This window comes from Camelus ferus, chromosome X (assembly GCF_009834535.1).
Source record: "Camelus ferus isolate YT-003-E chromosome X, BCGSAC_Cfer_1.0, whole genome shotgun sequence".
Classification (NCBI taxonomy): Eukaryota; Metazoa; Chordata; class Mammalia; order Artiodactyla; family Camelidae; genus Camelus; species Camelus ferus.
In genome coordinates, this window is record NC_045732.1 from 44,768,505 (window position 1) to 44,786,512 (window position 18,008).

The following is an 18,008-nucleotide window of genomic DNA, read 5'->3' on the forward strand; positions in this document are numbered from 1 at the left end:
GGCATTTTCTGTTATTAATTTTTAGTTTAATACCATTTGGTAATTTTTGTTTAATTCCATTGTGATCTTGATAGGTTTTCTATTTGTTTAACTATTTTAAGTTGTGTTTTCTGGTACATAATGTTGTCTGTCTTGGTGAATGTTCCATGTGAACTTGAGAAGAACTTGTTTTGCTGTTTTTAAACTAAGTATTCTATAAATGTCAATTAAATCCAGTTGATTGATGGTGCTGTTCAGTTTAACTAAATCCTTACTAATTTTTAGCCTTTTGGACCTTTCAGTTATATAGTCTCCAACTCTATTAGTGGATTCATCTATTTCTTCTTGCAATTCTATCAGTTTTTGCCTCACATATTTGATGCTGTTTCTTTGAGAATTGTTTCTTTGAGAATGGACCCCTGTTTGAGAATTGACTGTTTCTTTGAGAATTGACCCCTTTATCATTATGTAATTCCCCTCTGTATCCCTGATAATTTTCCTTACTCTGAAGTCTACTTCCTTTGAAATTAATAGAGCCATTAATATAGCTACTTCAGCTTTCTTGATTAGTTTTAGCATGATAGATCATTCTCTACCACTTAACTGTTAATCTGTCTGTGTCTCTATATTTAAAGTGGGTTTCTTATAGATAATGTATAGTTGGGTCTTGTTTTTTATCCACTCTGTCATTTTATTGGTGTATTTAGATCACTGACATTTAGAATGATTATTGATACAGTTGGATTAATATCTACCGTAAGTGCTACTATTTTAAAAACTGGGTCTTTATCTTATTATTTTTAACAACAAATGCTCTCTTTTAATAATGTCTCCTTTAATGCACAGATACTAGCTACATTTCCTTGGCTTTGTGTGCTCATAAATTTGAAAACTAAATCTGCTAAGGATAGTATAAAACTTATCAGGAGAAACCATCCAAGGAAAAACAGCTAAAAATCTCTGGTTTTGCCTGGTGCCTAACTTAATCCTCATAGGAACATTACGAGCTATTTTCTGAACTAAGGTATGTGCTACAATTTTCCTAATTCCACAATAGAAGAAGCAGAGGCACTTAATAAAGCATCTCAGGTCACTTGCTGAAGGTCCCACTGCCAACAAGGGCTGAGGCTAGAATATGAACCCGAGTGGTCTGGCTCATTGCTCATGTTTTTAACTTATCCACATTAAGTCGTTGGGGCCCTCATAGTTTTGAAGGGGAGGCAGCTGCATAGACCAATATCTTCTGTGATGCTACTGGGGCTAGGGAAGAAGACTGTTCCTTAAATGCTCTCTGTGGCCCCCAGGATCTCATGTAAGCTGTTCCTCTGCCTGGACAACTCATCACCCACTCTACACTGGGCTAACTCCTACTCATCCTTTACATCTGAACTTACTGGTCACTTGGGGAAACTCTACCCTTAACCAATGTTATAGTCCTCTGCCATATGCTGCTAGAGTCTGCTGAATTCGGCCCATCACACAGTGCACTCATCACAGTTGAAGATTATTTCCTGTCTGCCTCCCCAAGGTGATTGTGAATTCCCTAAATGCAGGGTCCATGTCTGCTTTTCTCAGCTGTGAAGCCCCAAATCCTCACTGTACAGAAATGTGAGGTCCAGAAATCTCAGAGGCATTCTGTTCACACCAGGACCTAGTGATTGATTGGGGGTGAGATGCTAGCATCTATTTGAATAATTCAACATCTTTTGCCTATTCCTCCAGGAAAAGTTTTAAAATGGCTAAAAAAGTACAGCTAAAGATTGACATTTTGATGGAATAAAAAGATTTCTAGGGTTGAGATTGGTTGGGTTATTTTATTGTAATATGTGTGTATAATACAAATATATATTTGAACAATTAATGTATAAACAAGATAAAATGCTCAAAGTATATATAATATACAACACATAATGTATATTAATGCCATATATATTATATATGTAGGCAGATACCAAAATACTGAAAAGTTTTCACTTTACACAGTAAATAATAGAACAGCCATTTGGGGTTTGCAAAAGTGAACCTTCTAATGTATACTAAGTGAATGAAGCAGAAACTAGTAACTGAAATTCATCAGTGTCTCTAACAGAATGCCTGTTACATAGTGAATGCTCAGTAAGTATTCATTGTATAAATGAGTCTGCATCATTTTCTCCTTTAATTGGCATTTATAGAGCACTTACTGTGTGCTTCCTGGGCCCTAAATGCTACCTAGAAAGCTTTCAGTGTTTCTGTGGGAAGTACTCTCTTCCATTCTGCACACAGCTTCTCAAAACCTCTTGCGTCTCATCAGACCTTTTCCTTCACTTGTCACTCCCTCCTCCGATCATAACATATAAGGCTGGCTACTAAATCACCAAGAAAGGAGGAAAAAAATCTAGTAGTTTTTAAACAGTTCTACTGCTTTATAGTTAATACACCAAATTTTTTTTTAACCATTATAACCCTAAATTTAGAGAACGTATAGGAAATGTTTACAGTTGTACAAACATTAGCACAGAATATGAACACTTTTTTTTTTAACACAGATCAAGAACTTTTATCAATAAAGGTTCCCTCATGCCCATTTTTTTAAAACAGCTTTATTGTGGTATAACTGTCACATAATAAACTATAAAGGTTTCTTTACTTTCTTCTTCTGTTGATTTATCGTTAGTGTAAAGAAATGCAACTGATTTTTGAACGTTAATTTTGTAACCTGCTACCTTGCTGAATTCTTCAATCAGCTCTAGTAGCTTTTGTGTGGACCTTTTAGGGTTTTCTATATATAGTAACATGTCATCAGCATATAATGACACTTTTACCTCTTCTTTTCCAATTTGGATCCCTTTTATTTCTTTCTCTTGCCTGACTGCTGTGGCTAGGACTTCCAGGACTATGTTGAATAGGAGTGGTGATAGTGGGCATCCTTGTCTTGTCCCAGATTTTAGTGGGAAGCTTTTGAGTTTTTCACCGTTGAGTACTATGCTGGCTGTAGGTTTGTCATATATAGCTTTTATTATGTTGAGATATGTTCCCTCTATACCCACTTTGGCGAGAGTTTTTATCATAAATGGGTGTTGAATTTTATCAGATGCTTTTTCTGCATCGATTGAGATGATCATGTGGTTTTTGTCCTTTCTCTTGTTGATGTGATGTATTACATTGATTGATTTGCATATGTTGAACCAGCCTTGTGTCCCTGGGATGAACCCCACTTGGTCATGATGTATAATCTTTTTTATGTGTTGTTGGATTCTATTTGCTAAAATTTAGGTGAGGATTTTGGCGTCTATGTTCATCAGTGATATTGGCCTATAATTCTCTTTTTTTGTAGTGTCTTTGCCTGGTTTTGGTATCAGGGTGATGGTGGCTTCATAGAATGAGTTTGGGAGTATTCCCTCCTTTTCAATCGTCTGGAAGAGTTTGAGAAGGACTGGTATGAGTTCTTCTTTGTATGTTTGGTAGAATTCCCTCGTGAAGCCGGAACAATCCCCTTTAAAATAGCACCCAAAGTAATAAAATATCTGGGAATAAATCTAACCAAGGAGGTGAAAGAATTATACACAGAAAACTATAAAACATTGATAAAGGAAATTAAAGAAGACTTTAAAAAATGGAAAGATATTCCATGCTCTTGGATTGGAAGAATCAATATTGTTAAAATGGTCACACTGCCCAAGGCAATCTACAGATTTAATGCAATCCCTATCAAATTACCCAGGACATATTTCACAGAACTAGAACAAATCATAATAAAATTTATATGGAACCATCAAAGACCTAGAATTGCCAAAGCATTACTGAAGAGAAAGAAAGAGGCTGGAGGAATAACTCTCCCAGACTTCAGACAATACTATAGAGCTACAGTCATCAAGACAGCATGGTATTGGTACCAAAACAGACATATAGACCAATGGAACAGAATAGAGAGCCCAGAAATGAACCCACAAACTTTTGGTCAACTCATCTTCGACAAAGGAGGCAAGAATATACAATGGAATAAAGACAGTCTCTTCAGCAAATGGTGTTGGGAAAACTGGACAGCAGCATGTTAAACAATGAAGCTAGAACACTCCCTTACACCATGTACAAAAATCAACTCAAAATGGATTAAAGACTTAAACATAAGACAAGATACAATAAACCTCCTAGAAGAAAACATAGGCAAAACATTATCTGGCATACATTTAAAAAATTTTCTCCTAGAAGAAATAAAAGCAAGAATAAACAAATGGGACCTAGTGAAACTTACAAGCTTCTGCACAGCAAAGGAAACCAGAAGTAAAACAAGAAGAAAACCTACGGAATGGGAGAAAATTTTTGCAAGTGAAACCAACAAAGGTTTGAACTCCAGAATATATAAGCAGCTCATACAACTCAATAAGAAAAAATAAACAACCCAATCCAAAAATGGGCAGACCTAAACAAGCAATTCTCCAAGGAAGACATACAAATGATCAAAAAGCACATGAAAAAATGCTCAGTATCACTAATTATCAGAGAAATGCAAATCAAAACTACAATGAGGTATCACCTCACACCAGTCAGAATGGCCGTCATTCAAAAATCCACAAATGACAAATGCTGGAGAGGCTGTGGAGAAAGGGGAACCCTCCTACACTGCTGGTGGGAATGCAGTTTGGTGCAGCCACTATGGAAAACAGTGTGGAGATTCCTCAAAAGACTAGGAATAGACTTACTGTATGACCCAGGAATCCCACTCCTGGGCTCGTATCCAGAAGGAAATCTACTTCAGGATGACACCTGCACCCCAATGTTCATAGCAGCACTATTTACAATAGCCAAAACATGGAAACAGCCTAAATGTCCATCAACAGGTGACTGGATAAAGAAGTGGTGGTATACTTATACAATGGAATACTACTCAGCTATAAAAACCGACAACATAATGCCATTTGCAGCAACATGGATGCTCCTGGAGAATGTCATTCTAAGTGAAGTAAGCCAGAAAGAGAAAGAAAAATACCATATGAGATCGCTCATATGTGGAATCTAAAAAACAAAAACAAAAACAAACAAACAATAACAAAGCATAAATACAGGACAGAAATAGACTCACAGACAGAGAATACAGACTTGTGGTTACCAGGGGGGTGGAGGGTGGGAAGGGATAGACTGGGATTTCAAAATTGTAGAATAGACTACACTGTATAGCACAGGGAAATATACACAAAATGTTATGATAACTCAGAGAGAAAAAAATGTGACAATGAGTGTGTATATGTCCATGAATGACTGAAGAATTGTGCTGAACACTGGAATTTGACACAACATTGTAAAATGATTATAAATCAATAAAAAATGTTAAAAAAATAAACTATAAAGGTGTACAATTTGATGTTTTGACACACGTGTACACCTGTAAAACAATCACCACAATCAAGATAGTGAATATCTCCATGACTTCCCAAAAGTTTTTCTATTGACCCTTTGCAATTTCTCTCTCACCCCTCCCCCCACTCCTTATCTCCATGCGATCACTAATTGGATTTCTATCATTTTTTATTAGTTTGTATTTCCTAGAGTTATATATAAATGGGTTGATGCAGTATATATTTTCTTTCCAGGTTCTTTCACTCAGATAATTATTTTGAGATTCATCCATGTTGAATTATTTTTGAGTTATTTTCTTTGAGGTTGCCCTGAGGGTTTTAATATGCATTTTAATTAAACCAGTCTACTACAGATTAATACTAATCTAAGTGCAATAGTATATAGAAACTTTGCTCCAATAAAGCACCCTTCCTCTCTCTTTTGTCCTATTATTTCATATATGTTACCTTTCTATGTTATAAACCCAAAAATACAAGTGTTTTGATTTTTTATTAAACCATCTTATAATTTTAAAAAACTAAGAAAAAGTATATATACCTTATATATTTTTGTATATAAAAACTGAACATAGTATTTACTCATATATTTACTATTTCTGGTGCTTTGCATTGCGTCTTATGTTTTCATGCTAATGACTGATACAATTTCCTTTCAGTTTATGGGACTCCCCATAAAATTTCATATAGAGCAGTTCAGCTAGCAATAAGTCCTCTTAGATTTCATTTATCTGGGAATGTCATTATTTCCTTTTGGTTTTGAAGAATAGTTTCACTGAATATAGAATTTTGGTTGACTTTTTTTTTTTTCTTTCAGTCCTTTGACTGTGTCACTCTACTGTGTCTGGCCTCCATGGTTTCTGGTGGAAAGTCACCTATTATATTTTTATTCTCCTGTAAGTGATTGGTTATTTTTCTCTTGTTCCTTTTAAGATTTTCTCTTTGTCTTTCAGCACTTTGACTGTGATGTATGTAGGTATGGATACCTTTCTGTTTACCCTACTCATGTCTTGTTAAGCTTCTTGGATCTATATATAGTAATGTTTCTATTAAATGTCAGAAATGTTGACCTTTATTTTCTCAAGGGTTTTTCCACCTTTCTCTCTCCACCAATTCTGGCATTCCCATTAAATGTATATTTAGGTCTCACATGTTATTTCACAAATCTCTGAGACTCTGTTAATTCTTTTTTCGTTGAAGTACAGTCAGTTACAATGTGTCAGTTTCTTGTGTACAGCACAATATGCCAGTCATGCATATACATCATATATTCGTTTTCATACTCTTTTTCATTAAAGATTATTACAAGATATTGAATATAGTTCCCTGTGCTATACAGAAGAAACTTTTAAAATCTTTTCTTATTGAGGTATAGTCAGTTTACAATGTTGTGTTTAATCTATTTTTATATATTGTGGCTAACATTTGCAAATCTCAAATTCTCAAATTTATCCCTTCCCACCCTCCTGCCCCAGAAGCCATGAGATTGTTTACTATGTCTGAGAGTCTGTTTCTGTTTTGTAGATGAGTTCATAGTCCTTTATTTATTTATTTATTTATTTTATATATAAACATTTTTTATTGAGTTATAGTCATTTTACAATGTTGTGTCAAATTCCATTGTAGAGCACAATTTTTCAGTTATACATGAACATACATACATTCATTGTCACATTCTCTTTCGCTGTGAGCCGCCACAAGATCCTGTATATATTTCCCTGCAGTAGAATCTTGTTTATCTATTCTACATTTTGAAATCCCAGTCTCTTCCCACCCCCCATCCCCCTGGCAACCACAAGTTTGTATTCTATGTCTGAGTCTGTTTCTGTTTTGTATTTTTTTTTTTTAGATTCCGCATATGAGTGATCACATATGGTATTTTTCTTTCTCTTTCTGGCTTACTTCACGTAGAATGACATTCTCCAGGAATATCCATGTTGCTGCAAATGGCATTATTTCATTCTTTTTTATGGCTGAGTAGTATTCCATTGTATAAATATACCACTACTTCTTTATCCAGGCATCTGTTAATGGACATTTAGATGGCTTCTATGTCTTGGCTGTTGTATACAGTGCTGCTATGAACATCGGGGTGCATGTATCTTTTCGAATTAGAGTTCCCTCTGGATATATGCCTAGGAGTGGGATTGCTGGATCATATGGTAAAGCTATTTTTAGTCTCTTGAGGAATCTCCATACTGTTTTCCGTAATGGCTGCACCTAACTACATTCCCACCAGCAGTGTAGGAGGGTTCCCTTTTCTCTACACCCTCTCCAGGGTTTACTGTTGTGGACTTTTTAATGATGGCCATTTTGACAGGTGTAAGGTGATACCTCACTGTAGGTTTGATTTGTGTTTCTCTGATAACTAGTGATATTGCGCATTTTTTCATTTACCTATTGGCCATTTGTATATATCTTCGTTAGAGAATTGCTTGTTTAGGTCTTCTGCCCATTTTTGGATTGAATTTTTTTTTTTTGTTATTAAGTTGTTTGAGCTGTTTATATATTCTGGAAATGAAGCCCTTGTCAGCCTCATTGTTTGGAAATATTTTCTCCCATTCCAAAAGTTGTTGTTTTGGTTTGCTTATGGTTTCCTTTGCTGTGCAAAAGATTATAAGTTTAATTAGATCCCATTTGTTTATTTTTCTTTTATTTCTATTGCCTGGGTAGACTGCCCTAGGAGGACATTGCTAAGATTTATGTCAGAGAATGTTTTGCCTCTGTTTTCTTCTAGGAGGTTTATCGTGTTTTGTCTTATGTTTAAGTCTTTAAGCCATTTTGAGTTTATTTTTGTGTATGGTGTAAGGGAGTGTTCTAGCTTCATTGATTGACATGCTGCTGTCCAGTTTTCCCAACACCAGTTGCTGAAGAGACTGTCTTCTCTCCATTTTCTGTTCTTACCTTTGTTGAAGATTAATTGACTATAGGTCTGTGGGTTTATTTCTGGGCTCTCTATTCTGTTCTGTTGATCCATATGTCTGTTTTTTATGCCATACAATGATGTTTTGATTACCATAGCTCTGTAGTATTGTCTGAAGTCTGGGAGGGTTATACCTCCAGCTTCATTCTTTTTCTTCAGTATTGCTTTGGCAATTCTGGGTCTTTTGTGATTTCATATAAATTTTAGGATTGTTTGTTCTAGTTCTGTGAGAAATGTCCTGGGTAATTTGATAGGGATCGCATTAAATCTGTGGATTGCCTTGGGCAGTATGTCCATTTTAACGATTTTGATTCTTCCAATCCAAGAACATAAGGTATCTTTCTATTTCTTTAAGTTATCTTTAATTTCCTTAATCCATGTTTTGTAGTTCTCCATGTGTAATTCTTTCACCTCCTTGGTCAGATTTATTCCTAAGTATTTTATTGTTTTGGATGTGATTTTTAAAAAATGGTTTACTAGTTATGCTTTAGTTTTTATTTTTTTTTAATGGAGGTACTGGGATTTGAACCCAGGACCTTGAGCATGCTAAGCATATAGTCTACCACCAAGCTATATACCCCCACTCTCTTGGATGCTTTTTTAAAAAGAGTTGTTTCTTTAATTTCTTTGTTTGCTAATTCATTGTTAGTGTGAAGAATTGCAACTGTTTTTTGTATGTTAGTCTTGTATCCTGCTACCTTGCTGAGTTCTTTTATCAGCTGTAGTAGTTTTTGTGTGGAGCTTTTAGGGTTTTCTATATATAGTATCATGTCATCTGCATATAGTGACAATTTTACCTCTTCTCTTCCAATTTGGATCCCTTTTACTTCTTTTTCTTGCCTGATTGCTGTGGCTAGGACTTCCAAGACTATGTTGAATAGAAGCGGTGAGAGTAGGCATCCTTGTCTTGTTCCAGATTTTAGTGGTAAGGCTTTCAGATTTTCACCATTGAGTATTATGCTGGCTGTGTGTTTGTCATAAATAGCTTTTATGTTGAGATATGTTCCCTCTATACCCACTTTGGTAAAAGTTTTTATCATAAATGAGTGTTGAATTTTTTAATAGACTATTTTTTTAGAGAAGTTTCAGGTTAGAGCAGAATTGAGCAGAAAATACAGAGTTCCCACATAGCCCTCCCCACCCACACATATATACTCCCCTACCCTCAACATCCTTTATCAGTGTGGCATATTTGGTACAATCGATGAACCAACACGGACATATAATTATCAACCAAAGTCCATAGTTTACATTAGGATTTATTCTTGATGTTGTACAATCTGTGGATTTTGACAAATGCATAATAACATGAAGCTACCACTATAGTATCATACAGAATAATTTCATTGCCCTAAAAATCCCTTGTGCTCCATCTATTCATTCCTCCCTCCTTCTCCCCAAACCCCTAGAAACCGTGATCTTTTTATTGTTTCTATAGCTGTGCCTTTTCCAGAATGTCATTTGGTTGGAATCGTACAGTTTGTAGCCTTTTCAGACTGGCTTCTTTCATTTAGTAATATGTCTTTTAAGTTTCTTCTATGTCTTTCATGGCTTGATAGATCTTTTTTATACTGCACATATATTTTTTAATTTACATATATGTACTGTTCATTGTTTTTAAGAAAGTTTTGAGCTTTAGTGTTTTAAACTTACATAGTTATCAAAGGAATAAAGCCAAGCACAAAATAAGAATTAACTCAAAAAGATACATACACCCTGCTATTAACAGCATTATTTATAATTGCCAAGATATGGAAGCATCCTAAGTGCATATCAATAGTTGAATAGGTAATGGAGATGCAGCATATATATATATATATATGATGGAATCCAACTCACCCATTAAAAAGAAGGATATTTTGCCATTTGTGGCCCTTCATTCACTTTTTTTTTACTTCAAAAACCAGAATTTTATTACTGGCAGAGACATTTCCATTACATCAAAAACAACAAAACACCTAGAAATAAACTTAACCAAAGAGGTTACCTATACTCTGAAAACCGAAATGACACAAAGAAATGGAAAGATTTCTTGTACTCTTGGTTGGAAGAATCAACACTATCAAAATGGCTACACTATCCATGGCAATCCATAGATCCAGCACAACCCCCATCAAAATACTCACGACATTCCTCCCAGAACTAGAACAAACAATTCCAGAATTCATAAGGAACCACAAAAGACCCTGAACAGCCAAAGCAAACTTTTGTAGGTCTCTTTTTTTTCTATTTATTCTTTTTGATCTCTTTTCTTCTGGTTTGATGTCTAGAGAAGGTCCTTTAACATTTGCTGTAAAGCTGGTTTGGTGGTGCTGAAATCTTTTAGCTTTTGTTTATCTGTGAAGCTTTTGATTTCTCCCATCAAGTCTGAACGAGAGCCTTGCTGGATAGAGTATTCTTGGTTCTAAGTTTCCCTCTTTCATCACTTTATATCTTGCCACTCCCTTCTGGCCTGTAGAGTTTCTGCTGAAAAATCAGCTGATAACCTTATGAAAGTTCCCTTGTATGTTATTCATTGCTTTTCTTTTGCTGATTTTTAATAACATTTTTTATTGATTTATAATCATTTTACAATGTTGTGTCAAATTTCAGTGTTCAGCACAATTTTTCAGTCATACATGAACATATACACACTCATTGTCACATTTTTTTCTCTGTGAGCTACCATAAGATTTTGTGTATATTTCCCTGTGCTATACAGTATAATCTCATCTATCTGTTCTACAATTTTGAAATCCCAGTCTATCCCTTCCCACCCTCTGCCCCCCTGGCAACCACAAGTCTGTATTCTATGTCTGTGAGTCTATTTCTGTCCTGTATTTACACTTTATTTTTTTTTTTGTTTGTTTGTTTATTTTTGTTTTTTAGATTCCAAGACATACAAATGATCAAAAGGCACAGGAAAAAATGCTCAATATCACTAATTATCAGAGACATGCAAATCAAAACTACAATGAGGTATCACCTCACACCAGTCAGAATGGCCGTCATTCAAAAATCCACAAATGACAAATGCTGGAAAGGCTGTGGAGAAAGGGGAACCCTCCTACACTGCTGGTGGGAATGCAGTTTGGTGCAGCCACTATGGAAAACAGTGTGGAGATTCCTCAAAAGACTAGAAATAGACTTACCATATGACCCAGGAATCCCACTCCTGGGCATATATCCAGAAGGAACCCTACTTCAGGATGACACCTGCACCCCAATGTTCATAGCAGCACTATTTACAATAGCCAAAACATGGAAACAGCCTAAATGTCCATCAACAGATGACTGGATAAAGAAGTGGTGGTATATTTATACAATGGAATACTATTCAGCCATAAAAACCGACAACATAATGCCATTTGCAGCAACATGGATGCTCCTGGAGAAAGTCATTCTAAGTGAAGTAAGCCAGAAAGAGAAAGCAAAATACCATATGAGTTCTTTTGCTAATTTTAGTATTTTCTCCTTATCCTTAATTGTTGTCAATTTGATGACTATGTACCTTGGTGTGTTCCTCTGTAGGTTGATTCTGTGTGGTATTCTCTGCATTTCCAGGACTTGGGTGACTATTTCCTTTCCCAGGTTGGGGAAGTTTTCAGTTATTATCTCTCCAAAAATTTTCTCAGATCCTTTCTCTCTCTCTTCTCTTTCTGGAACCCCTATAATATGAATTTTAGAGCACTTCATGTTGTCCTAGAGTTCTCTTAAACTATCCTCATTCCTTTATATTCTTTTTTCTTTTTTCTGTTCTGAAGTAGTGATTTCCACTAATCTGTCTTCTAGCTCACTGATCCATTTTTCTGCTTCATTTAGTCTATTCTTGGTTCCTTCTAGTGTGTTATTCATTTCAGTGATTTTATTCTTCAACTCTGGGTATTCTTTATATTTTCCAACTCTTTGCTAAAAACTTCACTCTGCATGTATACTCCTCCTGAGTTCTCTGAACATCTTGGCCATCATTACTTTAAACTGTTTCTCGGATAAATTGCCTGTCTCCTCATCACTTATTTCTTCTTTTGGGATTTTATCTTGTGCCTTGGCCTGGGAGACATTCCTTTGCTGCCTCATATCTATCTTTCTATGTGTTTGTGGATTCCTTCCACAGGCTTTGGAATTATTGTTTTCTTATTTCTAGTATCTGCCCCTGGTGGATGAGGCTGGACTAGGGGCTTAGGCAGGTTTCCTGGCAGGAGGAGCTGGTGCCTGCCCACTGCTGGGTGAAGCTTGGTCCTGGACCTCTGGTGGGTAGGGCTGTGTCTAGAGGCCTTTGTGGCTTAGGAAGTGTGCTGATGGGTGGGGCTGTGTTCCCACCCTGTATGTTGTTTGGCCTGAGGCTTCCCTACAGGCTGTTGGGTGGGGCTAGGTCTTGGTGCTAATGATCCAATCAAGATGTCAGCCTCCAGGAAAGCTCATGTAGATGAACACTCCCGGAATGTCTGCCACCAGCTTTTATGTCCTCTGAGTGAGCTTCAGCTGTCCCCCACATCACCAGGAGACCCTCCAAATCCAGCAGGCAGGTCTGGCCCAGGTTCCTATGAAATCACTGCCTCTGCCCTTGGACCTGGTGCACATGAGTTTCCCTGTACGCTTCCCGAGTGAATGGAGTCTCCATTTCCCCAGTCCCATGGGGCTCCCGGACCCAAGCCCCTGGCCTTCAAAACCGGATGTCCTGGGGTTTCCTTCTCTTCCCGATGCTGGGACCCAGCTGGGGAGCCTGATGTGGGACTTAGAGCTCACACTCCTGTGGGAGGGCCTCTGTGACTTAACTGTTCTTCAGCTTGTGGGTTGCCCAATGGGTGTTGAATTTTATCAAATGCTTTTTCTGCATCTATTGAGATCATCATATGGTTTTTGTCCTTTCTTTTGTTGATGTGTTGTATCATGTTGATTGATTTGCATATGTTGAACCATCCTTGTGTCCCTGGGATGAGTGCAACTTGATCATGATATATGATCTTTTTTATGTGCTGTTGGATTCTATTTGCTAATATTTTGTTGAGGATCTTTGCATCTTTGTTCATCAGTGATATTGGCCTGTAATTTTCTTCTTTGGTGGAGTCTTTGGCTTTGGTATCAGGGTGATGGTGACTTCATAGAATGAGTTTGGGAGTACTCCCTACTTTTCAATCTTTTGGAGGAGTTTGAGAAGGACCAGTATGAGTTCTTTGTGTGTTTGGTAGAATTCCCCAGTGAAGCCATCTGATCCTGGACTTTTGTTTGTAGGGAGGTTTTTATTGCTAATTCTGTTTCATTTCTAGTGATTGGTCTGTTCAACTGGTCAATGTCTTCTTGATTCAGTCTTGGTGGACTGTATGTTTCAAGAAACTTGTCCTTTTCTTCTAGGTTGTCCAATTTGTTTCCATATATTTGTTCCTAGTTTCCATATAGTTGTTCACAGTGTTAATTTTTCTTCATTTTTTATTCTCTCTGCTCTTATTTCAAATTTTAAAATTTATTTTTATTGATTTATAATTGACATACAGTATTATATTAATTTCAGGTATATATCATAATGATTCAATATTTCTATATAGCATGAAATTATCACCACAATGTCTAATTAGCATCTTTCACCACACATAGTTAACAGAATTTTTCTTGTGATGAAAACTTTTAAGATCTACTTTCTTAGCAACTTTCAAATATACAATACAGTATTTATTATTAACTACAGTTGCTGTGCTGTAAATTACAACTCCAGGAATTATGTATTTCATAACTGGACTCCCTTCACCCATTTTGCCCACCTGCCAACCCCTGCCTCTGGCAACCACCAATCTGTTCTCTGTACTTATGAGCTTGTTTTTGGTTTGTTTGTTTTTGTTTTTCATCTTTAGATTCCACATTTAAGTGAGATCATATGGTATTTTTCTTTCTCAGTCTGACTTCTTTCACTTAGGATAATGCCCTCAAGGTCCATCCATGTTGTTCAGATAGCAAGATTTCATTATTTTTATGGCTGAATAACATTCCATTTATCTATTTTATATATATATATCATGTTTTATTTATCTTTTAATGAACACTTAGTTTATTCAATGTCTTGGTTATTGTAAATAATGCTGCAGTGAACGTAGAGGTGCGTGTATCTTTTCATGTCAGTGTTTTTGTTTCCTTCAGATAAATAGTCAGAAGTTGAATTGCTAAATCATATTCTCTCTGCTCTTTAGATTAAGGACTCCTCTTGATATATAGTCATGTCTACTGATACTTTCTTCTGATATCTCATATCTGCTGTTGGACCCCTATAGTGAATTTTTATTTTGTGACTGAACTTTTCATCTCCATAATTTCCATTTGGTCTTTTTTAATAGTTTCTGTTTATCTCTTGAGACTCTATTTGTCACGTCATTGTCGTCATATTTTCCATGAATTATTTTAGTATAGTTTCCTTTAATTCTTTCAACATATAGTCATACTTTGTTTTATTATGCTTTGCTTTATTGCATTTCACACATATTGCATATATGACAAATTGAAAGTTTGTGACAACCCTCTGTTGTCCGGGTTAGCATTTTTTTAGCAATAAAATATTTTTTATTAAGGTTTATACATTCTTATTTTGAACATACTGCTTTTGTACACTTAAGACTACAGTGTGCTATAAACATAACTTTTATATGCCCTGAGAAACCAAAACATTGTGACTTGTTTTGTTGTGATATTTGCTTTATTGCAGTGGTCTGGAACCAAACTCTACCTCCAACATATGCCCATATTTATAATAGTTGCTTTGAATGATTTGTCTGGTAAATATGACATCTGGGCCAACTCACAGTAAGTTTTGCCTGTTTTTGTGTGTGTCACACTTTGGTTTTGGTTGTCTCAAAAGTTTGGGTTGTAAACTGGATATTTTAAATAATATTATAACAATTCTGAATTTGGTTTTAATTTTATGAGGTTTTTTCCCCCAGAAAATTGCCTTGCTTTAGCATTGTAATTTCTCACTCCATGGTAAGCAGCCACTGAGATCTCTGTTCAGTTTTTTTTTTTAATTTCAAATTTTTAATTCTAGCTTCCTATTGGTTTCCCCTGTGTCTACATAGCTTGGTCAGGCAATGATTTAGGAAGATGTTGTTCTCAAATACCTTGAGCGCATAAGGTAGAGAAATCCATTTTTGAAATTGGTTACAGCACCCATCCTCCCTTCGTTTCTAATGCAGTGGAATAGGTGCCCTTTCTTCCATCTAAGATAATCCCCTCCACATGTGCTCTGTATGATCACGTCTCCTACCTTTTATCTCTCTGGAGGGAAGGTATCATCTTTAATAGTGTTTCCTTTCATCCCTAGTGTGAATTGGAGCAATCAGGCAAAAAGGAGATGGTGGTTTTATTTATGGTATTTCCATGAGAGATCATCATAATGGATGGATTTCTCTTTTATGTATGAATTTCTAGATACTCCCTTGTTCATTTGTAAGTATGAAAGTGACTTCCTTGCCAAATATGGGTGTTTTGTGTTACTCAATATTTTCCTTCTATTCAAGAATAATCAAGGGTAATATTGATAAACATGCTTGCACCCTAGGTCCTGATTACATTGTTGCTCTAATAATTATTATTGGCCCCATTTTACAGATGAAGAAAATGAGGCTTAGGAAGGCAGTGCTCCAAGGTTAAGAAATGGGTAAGCACATATTTGAGTCAGCATATGCTCTTTCAGATTTTGAGTTTTTGTCATTAAATATTTCAAGTATATATATTTATTCAAGGTTCTGAGAAAAGCTACCCCAACTGAATCCCATTTTGAAGGTTAGAGGTAACATATAGAAATGAAGACTTTATCACATTCCTGTTCCTGATACACAGATTTCATTTGCTTATCACGTACAGCTTTTTATATAGGTAAAAACTTGAAATTTCACTGGATAGAACTTGATAGAGGTTCATTATAGCTATCTACAGTGGACCAAGATCTGATTCTTGTTCAAACTAAGATGGAAATAAAGTCTGATAGCATAGTCGATATATGTTGTCCAAAACATTACATGCTAATTTTTAAATTTTTGTCTGCCAGATTATTGAGTTGCAAAGATACTTTTTATTTGTTTGACTGATTTTAATATTGCTATCTTAGTAAGATTTTTTAGTTGTGAAAATGGAAAGTCATTAATGTATTAAGAAATGGGGAAAAAAGTAACCATTTATAAAATGTTCATGTATTTCTATTCAATTGTTTTTCTTTTTATATAGAATGGGTGAATATTTGTATATTTTACATTTTTAGCAAATATACAATATATTTTTTTTATCTTGGGTATTTTAGTTCATTTTTCTGATTAAAAACATAATTTTTAAAGTAAAATATAAGCAATGGAGATTTAGGGGAAAAGAAGAGTAAGCAGTCTGTCTAGGAGTCCCCCAAAATTAAAATGTACACTAACAATTATAACACTGGTTAAACAAATTACTCATTATTTATAAGCAATTTGATTGTGAATCTAGAAAAGAGAAGAGAGTTAATGGTGAAAATAAATCTCTTAGTTAAAGTGCTTTGTAAATTATACACACAACAAATACTCTCGTTTGATATTTCCCAGTATACCATAAATAATGACTTATTGACACTAACAATGAAAACAAAATATCTAAGAACAATATGAAAGAGATGTGGGTCCTATATGAAGACAATTATTAAATGGAGTGAGAATAAAAGGTGATTAGAACAAATTGAAATATTTACTGTGCAACTGGGTTTGAAGACTGTATTATAAAGCTATAAATTATTTGATATATTCAATAGATGTTCCAAAGACACTCAATAATAATTCAACACCTATTTGCATTTTAAATGTATATTTTAAAAGTAGATTTTTAGTAGGCTATTGTGAGGTGAGGGTTTTTTTTCCTGTAAAAAGACAGACTGATTTTTTCTTTTTTTTTACCACCAGAGGAAATTCCATTAAAAATTAGGACCAAGACAAATATGTTCATTATCCTCACTTCTTAATATTGCTTTAGAAATTCTCAGTTGGGAGTTTGGGATTGACAGATACAAACTACTATGTTGAAAATAGATAAACAGCAAGGTTCTACTGTATAGCACAGGGAACTATATTCAATGGCTTGCAGTAACCTGTAATGAAAAAGACTGTGAAAAAGAATATATATATTTATGTGTGTGTGTGTGTGTGTGTGTGTGTGTGTGTGTGTGTATATATATGTATATATAACTGAATCACTGTGCTGTACACCAGAAAAGTAAAACAACATTGTAAATCAACTATACTTCAATTAAAAAGAGAAGAAAAGAAATTCTCACCACTGAGAAAGGATCTTAAAAAGAAATAAAGTCTATAACTTTCAGGAACGAGAAAAAATCATCATTGCTTGCAGATGCTAGGAGTATATTCTTCGAAAATACGTTAGAAACAATATAAAATGTGTTGGTATACGTGAATTCTACAAACAGCTCGAATAAACAGTGAATATTCAAGACACCAATAACTTTTATGTATATCAGCAAAAACCACATATAAAACATGATGGGAGAAGTGATAGCATTCACAATGGGACCTAGTTAAAAAGAAGTTATAAAGTTGAGAGTTTGGAAAGAAGGTTTGAATGATAAACGGAGAGAGAGTTTTTCAGAGCTGGGGATGATGGAGGTGGTAGCTGGGGTGATAAGGAAGCAATCACAATGCCCCTCTCAGATTGTAAAGTTCCCAGGTTCCAGCCATGTCACAAAGAGCCCTCACAATCAGGAGGCAGGGTTCCCATGCCTCACCTACATGTTATTTGTATAGTTCATTATAACTGAATGGTTCAACACTTTCACAACCAAT

At 35.3% G+C, this 18,008-nt stretch overlaps 1 long non-coding RNA gene across 1 annotated transcript in view; it reads left to right on the plus strand.

Annotated features, from left to right (window-relative positions):
• LOC116661987 overlaps nt 1–15,126 on the plus strand; it is a 37,386-nt gene extending 22,260 nt beyond the window's left edge. The window contains exons 3-4 of the long non-coding RNA XR_004317948.1: nt 6,130–6,208; nt 14,903–15,126. This is a non-coding gene — a long non-coding RNA (uncharacterized LOC116661987). The remainder of the gene's footprint in view (nt 1–6,129; nt 6,209–14,902) is intronic.
• The last annotated feature ends 2,882 nt before the right edge of the window (nt 15,127–18,008 follow it).